General features: G+C 45.3%; 1 protein-coding gene across 15 annotated transcripts in view; it reads right to left on the bottom strand.

Annotated features, from left to right (window-relative positions):
- Positions 1 to 16,348, bottom strand: part of PIGX (phosphatidylinositol glycan anchor biosynthesis class X) — a 650,935-nt gene that overhangs the window by 311,260 nt on the left and 323,327 nt on the right. The gene's annotated exons all lie outside the window — the stretch shown is intronic.

The following is a 16,348-nucleotide window of genomic DNA, read 5'->3' as shown; positions in this document are numbered from 1 at the left end:
ATATCCGCACTCCAGCAGGTAAGGTGGTAGATTTAACACCATAGAGGTTACATGAGGCTAGAAAATAAACCATCACTAAAGAAATTAAAACTATGTTAGAAGTGAATATTATTGAGCCTTCCAATAGCCCATTGTCTTCACCTATCGTGTTGGTGGCAAAAGCCGATGGAAGCTGGAGATTGTGTATAGATTTTCGTAAAGTGCATGCCATCTCTGCGTTTGCCGCCTACCCCATGCCCCGCATTGACGATCTGGTAAATTGACTAGACAATGCTGTCCATCTTTCTACTTTATATATATATATTTATTGTACTTGGTTCAAAAAACCTTTTATAAAAGCAAACCACCAATTCAATAATAGACGGAGAATCTAATAACCAATTCATCCACATTTTACATCATTCTCGGGAAGTAAATTATAAAAGAAGATATACACAATCGTATATCTCATCCTTAAAACCAATCCTAAGGCAACAAACACAAACATAATAATACAAAATAAAAAATGAAGGAGAAAGAAAAAAAAGAAAAAAGGGGGAAGCTCTACATTATATCTTACAAAGGGATATCGGCAAGTACCTCTACATGGACCTCACAAAGAGAAAACTGCCTTTCCTACTCCTTTGGGATTATTTCAATTTAAAGTCTAGCCTTTTGTGCTGCATGGTGCTCCTGCAACATTTCATAGACTTTTGGGTAACATTTTACAACCGTACTCTGAATTTTGCAGAGTCTATGTTGATGATATTGTCATCCATAGCAAGGCATGGGAAGCTCATCTATACCTCCTTTATACCATCATGAGGGTATTAAGAGAAGCAGGGCTAACAGCCAACCCCAAAACGTGCAAACTGGCACAATCTGCAGTGAAGTATTTAGGGTGTTTCATAGGCAATGGAACAGTCCAACCCCAACAAGACAAAGTAAGATCTGTCCTTGAAACACCCCCTCAGAAAACCAAGAAAGACCTTGGAGCCTTTTTGTGATTGATCAGATATTATCGTAGATGCATTCCTAACTTCTCTAGTAAAACATCTAGATTGACAGAAAAACAGAAAAATGCTGAGCCCCCAAAGATCAAATGGGAGGAACAGGATGACACTTGTTATGGCACCCTAGAACAACCCTATATCAAGGCCCTATCTTAAAAGTAGCAGATTTCTCTAAGGAATTCATCCTCGGGTAATGCGATGGTTCCTGGACCTTCAACCATATTGCTTCACAGTTGAACACAGGAAAGGAAAATAACAGGTTAACAGACTTTCGTTCCCGGTTTCCCTGGGAAGCATTTCGGTCCAGTTCGCAGCATCTTGGCCCAGTTAACATTGGGGAAGGGTATGTGAGAGACTTGGGGGTATTCTCACTCCTGCTCCTCTTGGATCCTCTATGCAGGTGGCCAGTGAAAGGCCATCGCTATTGGATCCTGACCCTCGGGGTGGACAAATGAGGGAGGATCACCTAGGTGGAGGGTCCTTAAGGCTTAGGAGTGAGGTATCCTTAGGTGAGACATGGTACCCCCTTTATACTATAAGACAATCCCCCTTTGTTCCCCTCTTGGAGAACCTAATAGTATTGAGACGAGGAAGAACCAACTGAGAGTTATAAAAAAACACACTTTCCCCACTATGGTACTGAGACGAGGAAGAATCAACTGAGAGCAATGAATACCATTTCCCCTCATCAATCTGGCACTGGGACGAAGAAGATGCATGAAGGTCAGTCATGTCCATATAATCAGGGTCAGGCAGTAATGGTTAATGGTATACACCTGCAACCCATTAATGGACAACAGGTGTATGAAAGGTGGAAGGATGAACCACAATGGGAGATCAGAGGAAGAGCAAGAAGCAGAACAAACAGCCGAGCGGAAGCAGAAGAAGCTGAGCTGCCGAGAAGCCAAACTAAACCCCAGGAATTTTGCTGGCGTGATTGTACAGAACGGAGATCCTACCGAAGGGGAGGCTGGCAGCAAGTGCTGCCAAGAGGCGAAGGCAAAGCTTTGCACAGGAGCTGGAGAATGCAGAGCCAAGCACCCAGCGAGCAGGCTTCCCCGCTGAGGAAGAAACCGGTGACAGGAGCGGAGCCGCTAAGCCTGGGTAAGTGTCTGGGGCACCGAAATAACCAGGGCGCTCCAGAGGACTTTGAAAGCAGTAGCGGTTCACAGCAATAGCAAAGTTCCCTTCTTTTGAATACCAGACAGAATGGAAAATGTAACGTTAACTTAATTGAATGTTGAACTGAATGAAAACACTAACGCCACCTTTATCGAATACCGAACTGAATGAAATATGCAAAGTAGCATTTATTTGAATAACTGAAAGAAATCACGCAAAGTTGTTTTTCTTGAACAACAGCATTGAATGAAGGAATCAAAGTTACATCTGTTGATTAACAAATTGAATCAGTCAAATAAAGCAGCACTTTTGGAATACTAAATTGAATGAAGAAAACGAAATTACATTTATTGAATACTGAATTAAATAAAATATACAAAGCTGCAGTTTTTGAGTGATGGAAATGAATGAAATAAGCAAAACCTGCATCTTGTAAAACATTGAATGAAAAGAAGAACAAATCTGTTGAGTAATGAACAATGAACTGAAGTTAATTATGCAAACCAAGTTGAATGAAAGACTAAGAGCAAAGTGGGCGCCAAGGTTGAGAAACCCTTTGTATGTTAAAGTTGTGGAACTACTTGTTTGGCTGAAGAGTGAACTACTCAAGGAGACCTGGATGTTCCTGGTTACATGACCTGTAATGGGTGGACCATGTGGTCTAAAAATGCACCAAGACCAGAGAACTACTATTTGTGGAATAAAGAACTGTTGAAGAGTAAATCCAAAGGTACCTGGTTTCGGGACCTCTAATGGGTAGACTGTGTGGTCTAAAACTGCACCAAGACCGGAGAACCTCTATATGATAACAAGGAAGTTTACTTTGGCAGATGAAGGAAACCAACCAATGGTGTGCATCAGAAGTGGGGAAGGGAACCCTAAGTTGTAAAGAATTGTTGAAATACGAGACCAAAGCTCTTATAGACTTCTTTTGTGTCACCTTTAATATTGAACTTGAGGAAGGGTATTCTGACCTTTAAAAAACCATGGATCTTTATTGCTTATTGAACACTGGGGAAGAGCATCCTGACCTTTACAAAAGTATGGAATTGTACTGCTTCAAGTCCGAAAGAATGTAAAATGAACATTGTATTAAACGTATTGACATTTGGGGAAAAGAAGCTGAAGAATAAGCTTGAGCTGGAAATAGGTCTGAACTTCTGGAACACTGTTTAGTCTATGGTTGACATCCCAACACATTGTTTTGCATTAGTTGTGAGGGTAAGTATAGGTTTTGGACACAGACAGACTTTTCAATTGAACATATGGACACAGACATTCCTTAGTTTCTTTAGGTAGGGAAATCCCACCTTAGCATAGGGCAAGTTAGGTCTTACTCCATACTGACATTTTCATAAATAAAAGCTTTTGTGATACTTTGAGTCTATTGTCTGTGTCTCTTTCCATGATGTCAATCCCACAGTATCAACTTAAGCAAAAAGTAACACTAAAGTAACATACTCCATTCACAATCAATTAATTATACTGCAAGCATATTAAATTGCAACATTGCGCCCAGTTCGCTGCACTCCAGTCACAAATATGGCGCACGCAAAATGAACCCCTCTAAATCATGGGGACCTTTCCGGAACACTGTTAGGCAGAAACCTGTGCAGTTCCCTCTGGGACCACTGCAAAAGATTTAAGACTACAGGTGTTTGGCAGTAAACTCACTTGGTAGCAGTCTGTACCACACAGATTCACTTGGTAGATGTGGCTGAGCAGTCAGACTTCCCTCAAGAGGAGTTAGGCAGTATACAGAGTATTCACAATAGGTCAAAAGAACCCAGTGGAACAAGCAAACACTGACCAGAGCTTGGTGTAAAAGAGATATAATTATTTATTTAAAACCACATCTACTAAAACACACAGACACTAATATTAAACAGTTCAAAAACACGGTCACTAAAAGTTATACACTCCCTTAAAAGAATATTAGACAAGTCTTCAGTAAAGCCCCACTTATTTTCAGACAGCGGTGAGCACTTAACGTAGACGGCACTCTAATAATTCGGTTTAAAAGGGATAGAGAAGCAGAGCATAAATTGAAACAGATCCCAACACTTTCAAAAGAACACAGAAAGAGAGGAAGGCAGAGTCAAACCGTGAAATTAGAGTTCAGAAAGCCAGATCCACTTTAAGAGGATCAGAACGAAATGTGTCCAAGGTCACACGGTTGAAAAATGCACAAAAGTCTCGAAAGGGTTCAGAAAGAGTTGGACCAAAAGAAAGGGACCAGTTAGATGGTCAAGGCGGCCAGCCCAGTCCAGAAGGTTAAGGGATTATTATTACCTTGTAGCAATCTTTAGAAAGGGAGGCCTGGCGGACACGGTACCTTAAAGTGGTGAGAATACTCCAGCGGGGGCAGTTGTTCCTGGCAGCGGATGCAAGTCGGTGCTTTGTCCGGGGGAAGAGAGGATCTCGTCGGGGAGGAAGACAGGAGTCCGTTGCACTGCCAGGGAAGAAACCAGCCGCAGAGTTCTCAGGTCAAAAAGAAGCGGACCTTTTATTCGCGGTCCAGTGTTAAGTGGCTATCCGGTTGCCTGGGTGCTTGGCACGGGCAATTGGACCACAAGATGTCCTGTGATGCGAGGAAAAGAAGGTAAACTGGTTGTGCCCACCAGTCAGGGGAAGAAGACTCTCCAGCCGGGAGATCTTCTCTGTCGTCGGGAAGTGGTGAGTCGGATCCGCAGGGCCCCACCGGTGGAGTCGTCGTAGCAGGTCGGCTCAGCTTCTCCCTCGTCGGATTCTCCGGTCCTGTGGCGACTTCTGAAGTTCCAGTCCCGAAAGCCCTTCTTTTCTTGCAGCACACCGCCATTCACTCCACTCAGCCTAGCTGTCAATCAAACATGCTAAGTGGTGATCTGGCCGGCCCACCACTTGGGCCAATCCCACAAGAGTGCGACTTGAGTTACCAAGGTAACTGAGTCCAGGTTGCCTACACACCCTCCCACACACCCTGTGGTACCCAGACAGAGTGGCACGACTTTTGGAGGCTTCTGTGGAGAAGCCCGCCAAAAAGTGGAACAAAGGGCTCGACTTGGGTTGGAGCCACAGAAGAGAAAACAAACACCATTTTAGAATCGAGTCCTGGCAAAAAATACCAACCGGCGAATTAATATTAAATAAATAAACCGGCGGTATGTTCGAGGCTATGAGAATTAAATCATTAAAGTTGGTAGCCTCGAACAATGGGAAAATCCCATAGGGCTATATTCGCGGTCGAATATAAAAAGTAGTATCCACTGCCACCAGCCAAAACTCGATCAGGGGGGACAGAGACGTGCCCCCTCGACTAACAGACCCCGGGGCAATAGAATTGCCCTGACCAGTACGTCCACAATACGATGGTTTGTACTGGTTTATGTTCATAATTTGGGACTAGTAAAGCCAATGGTGACTTTACATGCCCTGGGAGACAGTAGGCAGTCCCAGGGTATGGAGTCTATGGTGGGGGGTCACTATGACAACCCTATGTCACTGCACGGAGGGTGCTGTGTAACACACATAGTAAAAACACATGAGACCCTATGGAGTAAAGGACCCCATAGCCCATAAAACACATCAACAGTAAAAGGAACATCATAAATCATGTCCAAGAGTGGGAGAAAAAGAGTCTCACTCTTGGCAGGAGAAAAAAACAAACTCCAGAAATCCAGCAAAGCTGCTGGGGGACTCACTAGGTTGGGAAATTCAGCCTAAACAGAGAATTCTCCCTAACAAACACGCCAACACTCTTTAGTCTCACAAGGGATGGCTCTTCTTGGGGATAAGGGACAAGGTCCCTGGATTCATCACAGTTCGCATAGGAGGCTTTCAGAGGAATTAGATCATCACTGAGGCACAAGAACAGTAACTAGAAGGGGGGCTGTCTGTAAGATCGACCCAAGAATAGGGTTACAGGAACATATGCCAGCCCAGCCAAAGAACAGTAGGAGGCCTGCAGCTTGGAGACCTCCAGCCTCATTCACATAGTTGTTCATATATGGATAGCAGCAGCCAGTGACCCATGGAAGGGGACCCCACCTGGAAACTGAAGAAGGAAAGGACAATGAATGTCAAGAATTTGGAAAGGAAGTACCAGGGACTCTAATTCCCGAGGCATTGTGTGACAGAAACCCCATACTTCCAAGGATTGATGGGAGGGGTGCCAGACATTTGAGACTATTTAAAATCCAAGAACCGTCTTCTTTGTTTATTTTGGAATTCAATGAGAAGTCATCCTGCTAATGAGTTCCAAGTTGATGCCCCATTGTGTGCTGTTCAAATGAAACCCCAATGAAATCTGAAGCTCTATACCATGTGTCTTATAAATTCCCACTTGGCTTTTTAGCAAGTTGTGTCAGAAGAATAAGTTACTTACTAACTGTAACTTTCTTTCGACTGGATGTTCCGCCCACGTATTCCTCATCTTGTGATAATTCGTTTCGCCAGCTTCGCTGCTTCGGAATTTTTTTTTTTGGCAGAGGGCGCTGTGCTTGAGGTTGTGGCGTCAAATGTCCCTCGACGGGCTCCGTACCGTGTCGACGTCACTGATGGTATAAATAGCTCGAGCCGCGCACGTTGGCTTCAGTTCTGTTTTTTCAAGGAAATACTCGTGGAACATCCAGGCGTATGCTGTGACTGATAGGTCCATCGTGAGAGGAAATTGTAAGAAAACAAACTGGACTGCGGGGTAGGCTGGGAGGGTCGATGAGGAATACGTGGGAGGAACATCCAGTCGAAAGAAAGTTACAGTTGGTAAGTAACTTGTTCTTCGAATGGATTGTGTCCTCCCACTTATTCCTCATCTTGTGATAGACTCCCATAACAGTGATCAATTTGGAGGTGGGAGTGCTAGTTCTTGTTTTCATGTACAGAGTGAAGTAACGCTCTGGCAAATAGCCTCTCATTTGAGGATGAGGCATCTAAGCAGTAATGCTTGATAAAAGTATGCATTGATGCCCATGTTGCAGCCGAGCAATTATCTTTTGCAGGGACCTCCCTCTTCAAAGCCGCAGAAGTAGCCATTCCCCTTGTGCAGTGAGCACGTAGCCCATCCGGTGGGTCTTTTCCTGCTAATCTGTAGCATTCCAATATAGCTAGAATAATCCAGCGGGATATGGTTTGTTTTGTCACAGCTAACCCCAATTTATGACCTGTTTAGCCCACAAAAAGTTGGTTGTCTTGACGTAATTTTGTCATTCTTGCAATGTAAAAGCTGAGGGCCCTCTTGGGGTCCAGCCTATGTAATCTCTCCTCTTCTTTTCCCAAATGAGGAGGAGGATAGAATGTTGGTAAAACAATTTTCTGCAACAAATGGAAGTCGGAAACTACTTACGGTAAGAAAGATGGTTTAGCTTTCAGAACTACTTTGTCTTTGTAAAATGTGGTGTATGGAGGTTTACATGTAGTTCACTAACCTTGCGGGCTGATGTTAATGCCACAAGAAGGACAGTCTTTAATGTTAAACGCCTCATTGGACATGAATGCAGAGGCTCAAATGGTATTCATGTTAGGAATGTAAGAACTAAATTCAAATCCCAAGTGGAAACATGAAATGGTATTGGTGGGTATACATTTGTAAGTCCGTTCAGGAACCGTATTATTAATGGTATTTTAAAGTAAGAAACCTTTTCCCGAGGAGCGCTTAAAAATGGACAGCGCAGCAAGATATCCTTTGATTGTTCCGATCTGGGGCCCCAGATTGGCTAGATGTAATAGAAAAGAAAGCACCATTGGTGTGCTACATTGAAAAGGGTCCACATCCGTAGCTTTGCACCAGTTACTGAACTTTTTCCAACAACACCGGTACAAGGATTTTGTTGCTGGCGTTCTGGCCAAAAGCAAAATCTCCATTACGTCATCCGGAAGATCCCAATACTTGTATTTCAACCTCTCAGAAACCATGCATGAAGGTTGTGTGTGTTGACCTCTGGATGGAGAACCCGACCTTCCTCTTGCAAGAGAAGATCCTCTCTTTGTGGAAGACGTACTGGAGGGCAGATGGACATGTCCAGAAGGTCAAGGTACCATGTCCTCCTGGACCAGTCTGGGGCAATTAGGATCATGGTTTTCCTGAACTTTCTCAACCTCCTCTCCTAATTACTTGAGGAATCACGGGGACTGGAGGAAACACGGACAGCAGGGGAAAATCCCAATCCACTACAAACGTACCTCCTAGAGCTCCTCTCGGGGGAAATTTCCGTGAGCAATACTGATCGCACTTCCGGTTTACTGTGGTTGCGAACAGATCCACTTGAGGGGTTCCCCAAAGGGCGAAGATCTCCAGAAGGACTTTCTGAGCTAACTCCCACTCGTGGGAGACTGTGCTCTGCCTGCTCAGAGCCTCTGCCACTCTGTTCTGCTCTCCGGCTAGGTGAACTGCCGATAGAGAGATTCCTTCTTGTATTGCCCAGAACCAGAGCTGCATTGCCTCTCTGCACAAAGGTAGCAATCCTACGCCTCCTCTTTTGTTGAGGTAGTACATGGCCACTGTTTTGTCCGTCATTATCAGGGCATTTTTTCTCTGAATGGAGGGCAGGAAGGCTTTCATCGCCAGTCTGATTGCCCTCAGCGCCAATAGATTGATGTGTAGTTTGGACTCCGATGGAGACCAACGTCCGCTGACTGTCAGATCGTTGGTGTGAGCTCCCAACCCCGTGAGTGAGGTGCCCGTCACTACTGTTATCTCCGGCCATGGTTGCTTAAAAGATTCTCCCTTGAGGATATTGTCGTTGCAAGCCCACCATGATAGATCCTGAGCAACTGCGCTCGGAACTTGCAGAAGATCTGACATATTCCCCGAGAATTGGGACCAATGAGTTCTGAGGGCCCATTGCAGGGATCTCATTCTCAGTCTGGCCTCTGGCACCAAAAAGTGCAGGATGCCATGAGGCCGAGCAACTTCAGGAAATCGAAGGAAGACAGATGCTGGGCTTTCTGGAATTTTGTTACCATCTGCTGGATGTGGAGAGCTCTCATCTCGGGCGGCGAGGCTTTGCCCAAGGAAGTGTCCAAGACTGCTCCGATAAACTGGAGTTGTTGGGATGGTATCAAGTGAGACTTCTTGAAATCGAGGGAGAAGCCCAGGTTGTGGAGGAAGTGGCAGGTGATCGACAGATGTTCCTGAGCTTGTTCTGGAGAACGTGCTCTGATTAGCCAGTCGTCCAGGTAGGGGTAGACGTGAATCCCCCCTCTCCTGAGACTCGCTGCCACTACCACCATCAGCTTGGTGAAAACCCTTGGAGCGGAGGTCAGCCCGAATGGCAGAACTCAAAACTGATAGTGCGAGCTGCCAACTGCGAACCTCAGGTATTTTCTGTGCCTGGGATGGATTGGCACATGAAAATAAGCATCCTGAAGAAAGGGTTACCTGAGAAAGGGTTACCATCTTGAACTTGTCCTTCATGAGGAACTTGTTACATTTTCTTAAATCCAAGATGGGTCTCAATCCTCTGTCCTTCTTTGGGATGAGAAAATATGGGGAGTACCAACCTTTGTTCCTCTCCGCTACAGATACATGTTCCATTGCACCTTTCTCTAGCAGGGTTACAATTTCCTGCAAAAGGAACGGGTCTGGAGTTTTGGTAGAGCTGGCTCCCAGTGGATGATCGTGAGGTCTTTTTAAGAAGGGAAGGCAGTAACCTTGAGCTACTGTTTCCAGTGCCCAAGCATCTGAAGTAATGCCCCGCCATTCTTTCAGATGCTGAGAGATTCTGCCTCCCACTGGCGTTTTGTATGATAAGACCTCAGAGAGATTTGGAGGCGGCTGCAGGAGCGGCTGAGGGCATAGATGCCGTTCCTGAAGATGGCTTTGTAGCCTTTGCTCGTCCACCACGAGTGACATTCCTCTTGCCTCTTTGAAAAGCCTGAACTTTTCCTCTACCAACAGAGGAGTCGTATCGAAAAGGACAACCCCTCCAGGAAAATGAGCCCGAATTGGGTTTTTGAGGCTGTCGCATGGAGGCACTAAGATTTGGCTGCCGCTTTTGAGGTCTGTCGTTTTTTCTAGACTCTCATCAGCCTTACTACCAAACAGCCTCGAGCCATCAATGGGCATGTTGAGAAGTCTGGTCTGTACATCTAGTGCAAATCCCGACTTTCTCAACCACGTAAATCTGCATAGCACTCTGCTTGATGCCATGGACCTGCTAATAATATCAGCAGTATCCAGTCCAGACTGGAGACATTCTCCCATTGCCTCCTTCCCGTCATTGACTATATTCAGGAAGCCTTCCCTTTCCCCGCCTTCCGGAATATATTCAGCCGCCGCCGAAATGAATTCCCACAGGGTATGTGTGAACCTGGCCAGGGTACAGGTGACATTGGTCGATTTCAAGGCCATGCTACCCGAAGTAAACACTTTACGAGCCCATACATCAACCTTTTTGTCCTCCCTGTCCGGAGGTATGTTTGGGTATGCTGTCTGCCTGGAAGTAGTAGTGGCCTGAATAACCAGACTTTCTGGTGTAGGGTGTCTACTCAGGTATTCTGGATCAGAAGTAGAAGTTCTGTACTTCTTTGGGAGATTGCTGTCTACTGCAGAAATGCTATCAGGGTTTTCCCAGTTCTTTTCAACTGTCCTTTGGAGCACCCTGTGGAAAGGGAGAACTGGGTCTTTCTGGGGTCCCAGGACTATAATGTCTGTCATATCTTCTTGTTCAAACGTAGGGGAGGCGCTTCCCCAAACCATATATTCAATCACCCTACTCATCAAATTCCTATACCCTGAGTCTGCATGTTCTGCAGGATCAGGTGCAGCAAACTCCAATTCGGGTGATGTGTCCACACCACTAGCAGAATGCAGAGTTTCAGATAAGTCTCATTTTTGTCTCAGGATTGATCAGTTCCTCTGGAACTTGTCTAGTGCCATATTTTACTCCAAAAGGAGTGACCTCCTCATCATCTGAGCCAGATTCTTCAAAAATTGAAGACATGGACCTAAAGAAGTCCGATTTTGGTAAAGGTGTAAACCTTCCCTCTTCCTCCTGATTTTTTGTCGAAGGAATCAGTGTTTTCTTCGAGGGGGTTGAAGGAACCTTTGACGCACTCGACGAAGCCTTCGACAAAGGCGTTGAGGATAATATAGGCTTCATCGTCAGAGCTGACGGCGCCGATGGCGTCGACGAAGTTGCGCTCGACTTCGCCAAGTTTTGTTTTTTATGTGGGATCGGAGAAACACTCGATTCTCAAGGATCTCTCGACGATTTGTCGACACAAGATTTATGGGTACTACTAGGCTTTACCGTTGTAGTTCCCAACTTCCCTGCGTCGTCCAACGGAGCAACCGGGGTCTGGCTTTTCTGAGGTTTCTTTGAGGGGGTCGAGGCTGCGTTCTCAAAGACCTGCATAATTTTTCTCCTAAAGCTTTCCCATATTGAAGGGGAATCCGATCTAGTCGGACATCGAACCAATTCCGTCGATGAATCGGACGATAACGATGGAGATCTATGTCTCCTTTTGGGCTTTTTAGAAGAAGACGAAGAAGATTGTCTCGACTTGCTACGAGATCGGGATCTCTTCAAATGTTTTTTATGACGTTCCGATTCCTTTGAATCAGACGAGCCCTTCGACGTCTCCCGCCCCACCGCTAACTTACATTTCCTCTCACGGAGGGCCTTCTCCGTCATTGATTGACAGGAGCCACAGTCGCCGGTTTGATGGTCTGAGCCCAGACACCAAAGACAGATACGGTGAGGATCGGTGATAGACATCTTTGACCAGCAGTCGTTACACTTCTTAAACCCAGTTTTGGGAGTCGAAGCGGTTGATGAGGAAGACATTTTCTTGACAGAAAATCTGAAAGCGCGCTGTTCACGAGAGCGAAGCAATCGGAAAAACGGAACTGAAGCCAACGGGCGTGGCTCGAGCTATTTATACCATCAGTGACGTCGAGGGACATTGGACGCCACAACCTCGAGCACAGCGCCCTCTGCCGAAAATGTTTTTCCAAAACAGCAAAGCTGGCGAAACAAATTATCACAAGATGAGGAATACATGGGAGGACACAATCCATTCGAAGTGGAATGTTTGTGAACTGACACAGAAGTTAAACTCCCCCCTTTTGAAGGGGATTGGGTTGACCACACGTGCCAAGTTCACTTGCAAAGCTGTTTCAGCATTGGCTGATTTTAAATGATATATCATTGATGAGGTGGGCAGCCCAGCTGCAAGAAGAGTCCTTGTTTCCACAAGGATTAGGGTCCAGTTTCCATACAGGACACTTGGAAGAATTGTGGTAATGACAAGCTCTGCGGTTAAGGGCAGCTTAGATGTAGAGGTTGTCGTAAAACATGAAGAATACAGGGGCACTGTCAAAGTACTTCTCTCTGATCATGAAAAGAAAGTATATGCTATGCAGGAGGGTGATTCCATAGCCACAATAGTGTATGAGAATTTCATAGTACAAATGGTGCATGAAATCTGTTTTAAGGCAGATGTGAAAGAAGTGGAATAACCAGTTGGGGTGAGTGAGTTTTGATCCTTGTTAGGCAGAATTATATGCAGTACCTGTCATGATGCCTACCCCTGGTGACCCAGCCGAGGTCCAGCAACCCTGGAAGCAGGCATCAAGTTATCCTAAGCAAGCCCAACAACCCCTGCTAGGGGCTATTTGGGTCCAGTCCTGGCACCTATGGCGCCAGGCTCATATGGAGAGTCAGTCCTGGCGCCATAGGCGCCAGGCTCATAGATTAAAACTTACCTGATGCAGACCATGCTGCAAACTTACCTGATGCAGACCATGCTGCAAGAGCTCCAAGCCAAAAGAGGCTTGGAAGGGACTACTTTACTTAGGGACTATTTTTTACTCGGGTGGGGCTGGGGGGGAATACTTACCTGGGACTACTTTGGGGGCTATTTAAACCATCTCCGAAGAGCAGCACACGCTTCGCGTTATTCTGCATCCAGCAGCGCAACGTTCACAGTGCCTGCAAGTCTGCATCTAGCCTTCTGCCACACCCGCCTCGAGTTTGGAGCGCCTAGAAAAAGAAAGAAGGAGAAAAGGTTAGAACAAGAGCAATACCTTTAATCCTTACCTGAATTCCCGATCCATTGCGCCTTCCAGCTGGAAGAAAAGTTATTTTATGCGCGTCGCCTCGCCTGCTGCAGTGCCGCGCTGAACTCACCGGCCTTCGCAGCATCTTCACATTCCACCGCATCCTCCTGCATGTTCCCGCCGCACTCCGGCATCTAAGGAGAAGACAAGAACAGCAAGTTGAGCCAAGGGAATACACAGAGGAATATTAGTTACCCCCCCCTTAGACTTACCTGATTTTACCACCGGGGGTACTATTTCTCTTCACGGGTCGGCGCAGCTTCCACTGCATCTTCGCCGAACCCCGGCCCCTAAGGAGAAACAAAAGGACAGCAAGGTGAAACAAAGGGACTAACAAGGGGAACCCTCCTCACCACAATAGACTTACCCGATTTTACCGCCGCAGGTATTATTCTCTAAGACTTCATACTTTCTCTCAGCGCCTGAATAAGGGAGAAAGCAACAGGTTACATATTGACATTATTTTATCAAACTGTGTTGGAAAATACAAATCCTTACCAGAATACTACAGTTGCCACGAGGAACTCTTCATTAGGGTCAAGCTGCAACCTGCAAGGAATCGGACAAGAGTCAAAGTCAGGCATTTGAACTCTTACGAACTTTATACTTACAGCGTCTTGCCAGGAATCTCAGAGTCAATATTGTTCTGGAACTCACCAATTCCTTCCAGCCAGTGAAGTAACTGGTTATCAACGCGCCCCTGCGCTCAATGCAGGAAGGAGAGCTCATCTTTTCAAACCATCAGGTGAGACTATAAGAGGGGACATCAAAGGTGATCTGTGGGGAGAACAGCAGGGGTGGGGGGATTTACGCTCCACTGTACGGGTGGTTAATTCCCTTTCTCCATTTGCAGAAGGATATTCCTACGGGCCAAGCAAACGAAGCTAGGTGGGCCAGTCCAGTCCGTCATCTCGGCCCTACGCGTCACATTGGTGGAGACTGCAGCTGTCCAGTTCCGATCAACGCCTCTGTGGGAGCCAGGTGAGCATAACAGTACCCTTTGGGAACACCACACACTATTAAGATACACGTGACAGTACAATTTCACCTTTGGTACAAGCCTGTACTACACAGTTAAAGTGGTAGCAGTGGCTGAGCAGAGAAAATAGAAGAGGACCCAAAAAGTGGGGCCCTCCCGTCCCCTGCACACTGTTTACTGATGCCACATAGGGCCTTCAAATATATGGATATAGATATATAACAGCAGTTTGTTAGTTGAGCATATAACAATTTATTTGGCAAAGAGGAAAACAAAATTTGCCAAAAGGCACATTCTGTTGTACAAAGTAATTCGTGACGTTTAACATATTAAAACAAATTGCGAAGAAGCAATAAATGACGGAGAGGTGATGCTGTCCAATTGTGGAGTGGCCGACGCGTTTCGAGGGTAACCTCTTCTTCATAAGGGCCCAATTGAACTGTTGACAACATTTCAAGGAGACAAAAAGTAAAATCTTTTATTTTATTTCCATAACAGTCAAGGACTGACTGACAAGCTGTACATAACTCGGGATGCTAGCGAGATGGTGAAGAGCAGAATACTGGAGATCTAGTATGGTGAAAAGAGTGAACTAACAGATCAAAGAGAAACACTCTATACTAATAGCTAAACACATAACAAAGGAGATGTATTGTGTGAGATCCACCTACATGGTGGGATCTAGAAAATGGCGTGATGAAGAGTCAGACAGATCGAGATAAGCCAAAAGCGGTAGTGGGTTCTAAATAGCAAGGACCACCCTTAAATAGTGAAAAAGCTGAGTCAATATGGGGAGCGTGTTTAAGAAAAAACCATACCCCTCCTGTGGACGGAAAAAGAATAACTCCAAAAGAGCGCTACTGAATAAAATAAATAATACTTAGAATAAACCGGAATTGGTTTTAAAGAATGCACTCACTCGAGTTGCGGGACGAGTAGCCAAGGCAACAGGGGCATCCGTGTGGTCAACAAGTATTCGAAACAATTATACGATGCAGGGCATCTGCAAAGAGACACGTACTGCTGGCACCTAAGTGGGGACATATACATTTCTGTTATACTGGAGAGAAATGAACCTGGGGTCTCCCAACCGGGCAAAGGGACCCAAGTAGCGGTAGCTTACCTGTACAGTGCGGGGAACACTGTTAGTGAAAACTGAAACCGGCAGGCAGTGGCTCCGCGCGGTCGTAACCTAGGGAACGAGCTGTGCTGGGGACACGCCGTCAGACGTAGAAAGGAAACTAAATAATAAACATAGAAAAGGGCATAGAAGCCGGTGAGTGAGGAATATGGAGGCCATCATGCAATGGCGCATAGTGCAAGCGTACTCATAGGGACTGACCAGAGATCAGGATAAATAAGAAAAGTAGAGTTAATATGTTCCATAATGAAACATAAGAATTCTGGTGTTCACCATCGCAACGCATTTTATAATTTTGGTTCTAATGGAACAGAAATTTGTGAATAGTACAATAATCGTTACAGTCATGATAGATAACACAAATGGTACATGCAGTTTACTCTTAATAGTCCAAAACAAATCATGTAGAGTCATGAGGCTACTCATTATATAGTGAGACAAGTATAATTCAATGGCAAGGGGATAAAAGATTGCGATGTAGCCTATTACTCATACAAGGTTCGAACCAATGGAGAGATGGTTCAATTGGTCATTCGTGAACAAGTGCAAACATTTAAGTGAATATAGGCAAGTCAAACATAGGAAAATACAGTTCCCTTGAAGAAAACATCAAAGTCACAACACTTGTAATGACAAAGAAAAAATTTTTTTTTAAGGTCCGGGATACTGACACTTGTGTATAGTAGTTGGCGATGTAACATGTGAGTTTCACAATTCACTATAGAAAGCAACTCAAAGAGAATTCATCATTCAGACCCTTAGGTTGCAAAGTGTCAAGTGTGTGGATCCAGTACTTCTCTCGCTGTGACAACAGGGATTGGTAATTGCCACCTCTGTGTGGACGTTTGACAATTTCTATGACTTGAAATTTAATTTGTGCAATCGTATGTTGGAATTCGATGAAGTGCCTTGCCACTGGGGATCTGAGATTCTTACATCTGATGGTGGATTTGTGTTCTGACCATCTTTCTTTGACGGGTCTTGTGGTTTGTCCTATGTATAATTTACCACAGGGACATTTCAATGAGTAGATGACACCTGCGGAGAGGCAGGTGGAAAAGTCTCTGATTTTGAAT

Source organism: Ambystoma mexicanum, chromosome 10, assembly GCF_040938575.1.
Source record: "Ambystoma mexicanum isolate Mex_15411 chromosome 10, UKY_AmexF1_1, whole genome shotgun sequence".
Taxonomy (NCBI): domain Eukaryota; kingdom Metazoa; phylum Chordata; class Amphibia; order Caudata; family Ambystomatidae; genus Ambystoma; species Ambystoma mexicanum.
Note: the sequence above shows the minus strand (reverse complement) of the source record. Positions and strands in the feature narration are given on the sequence as shown.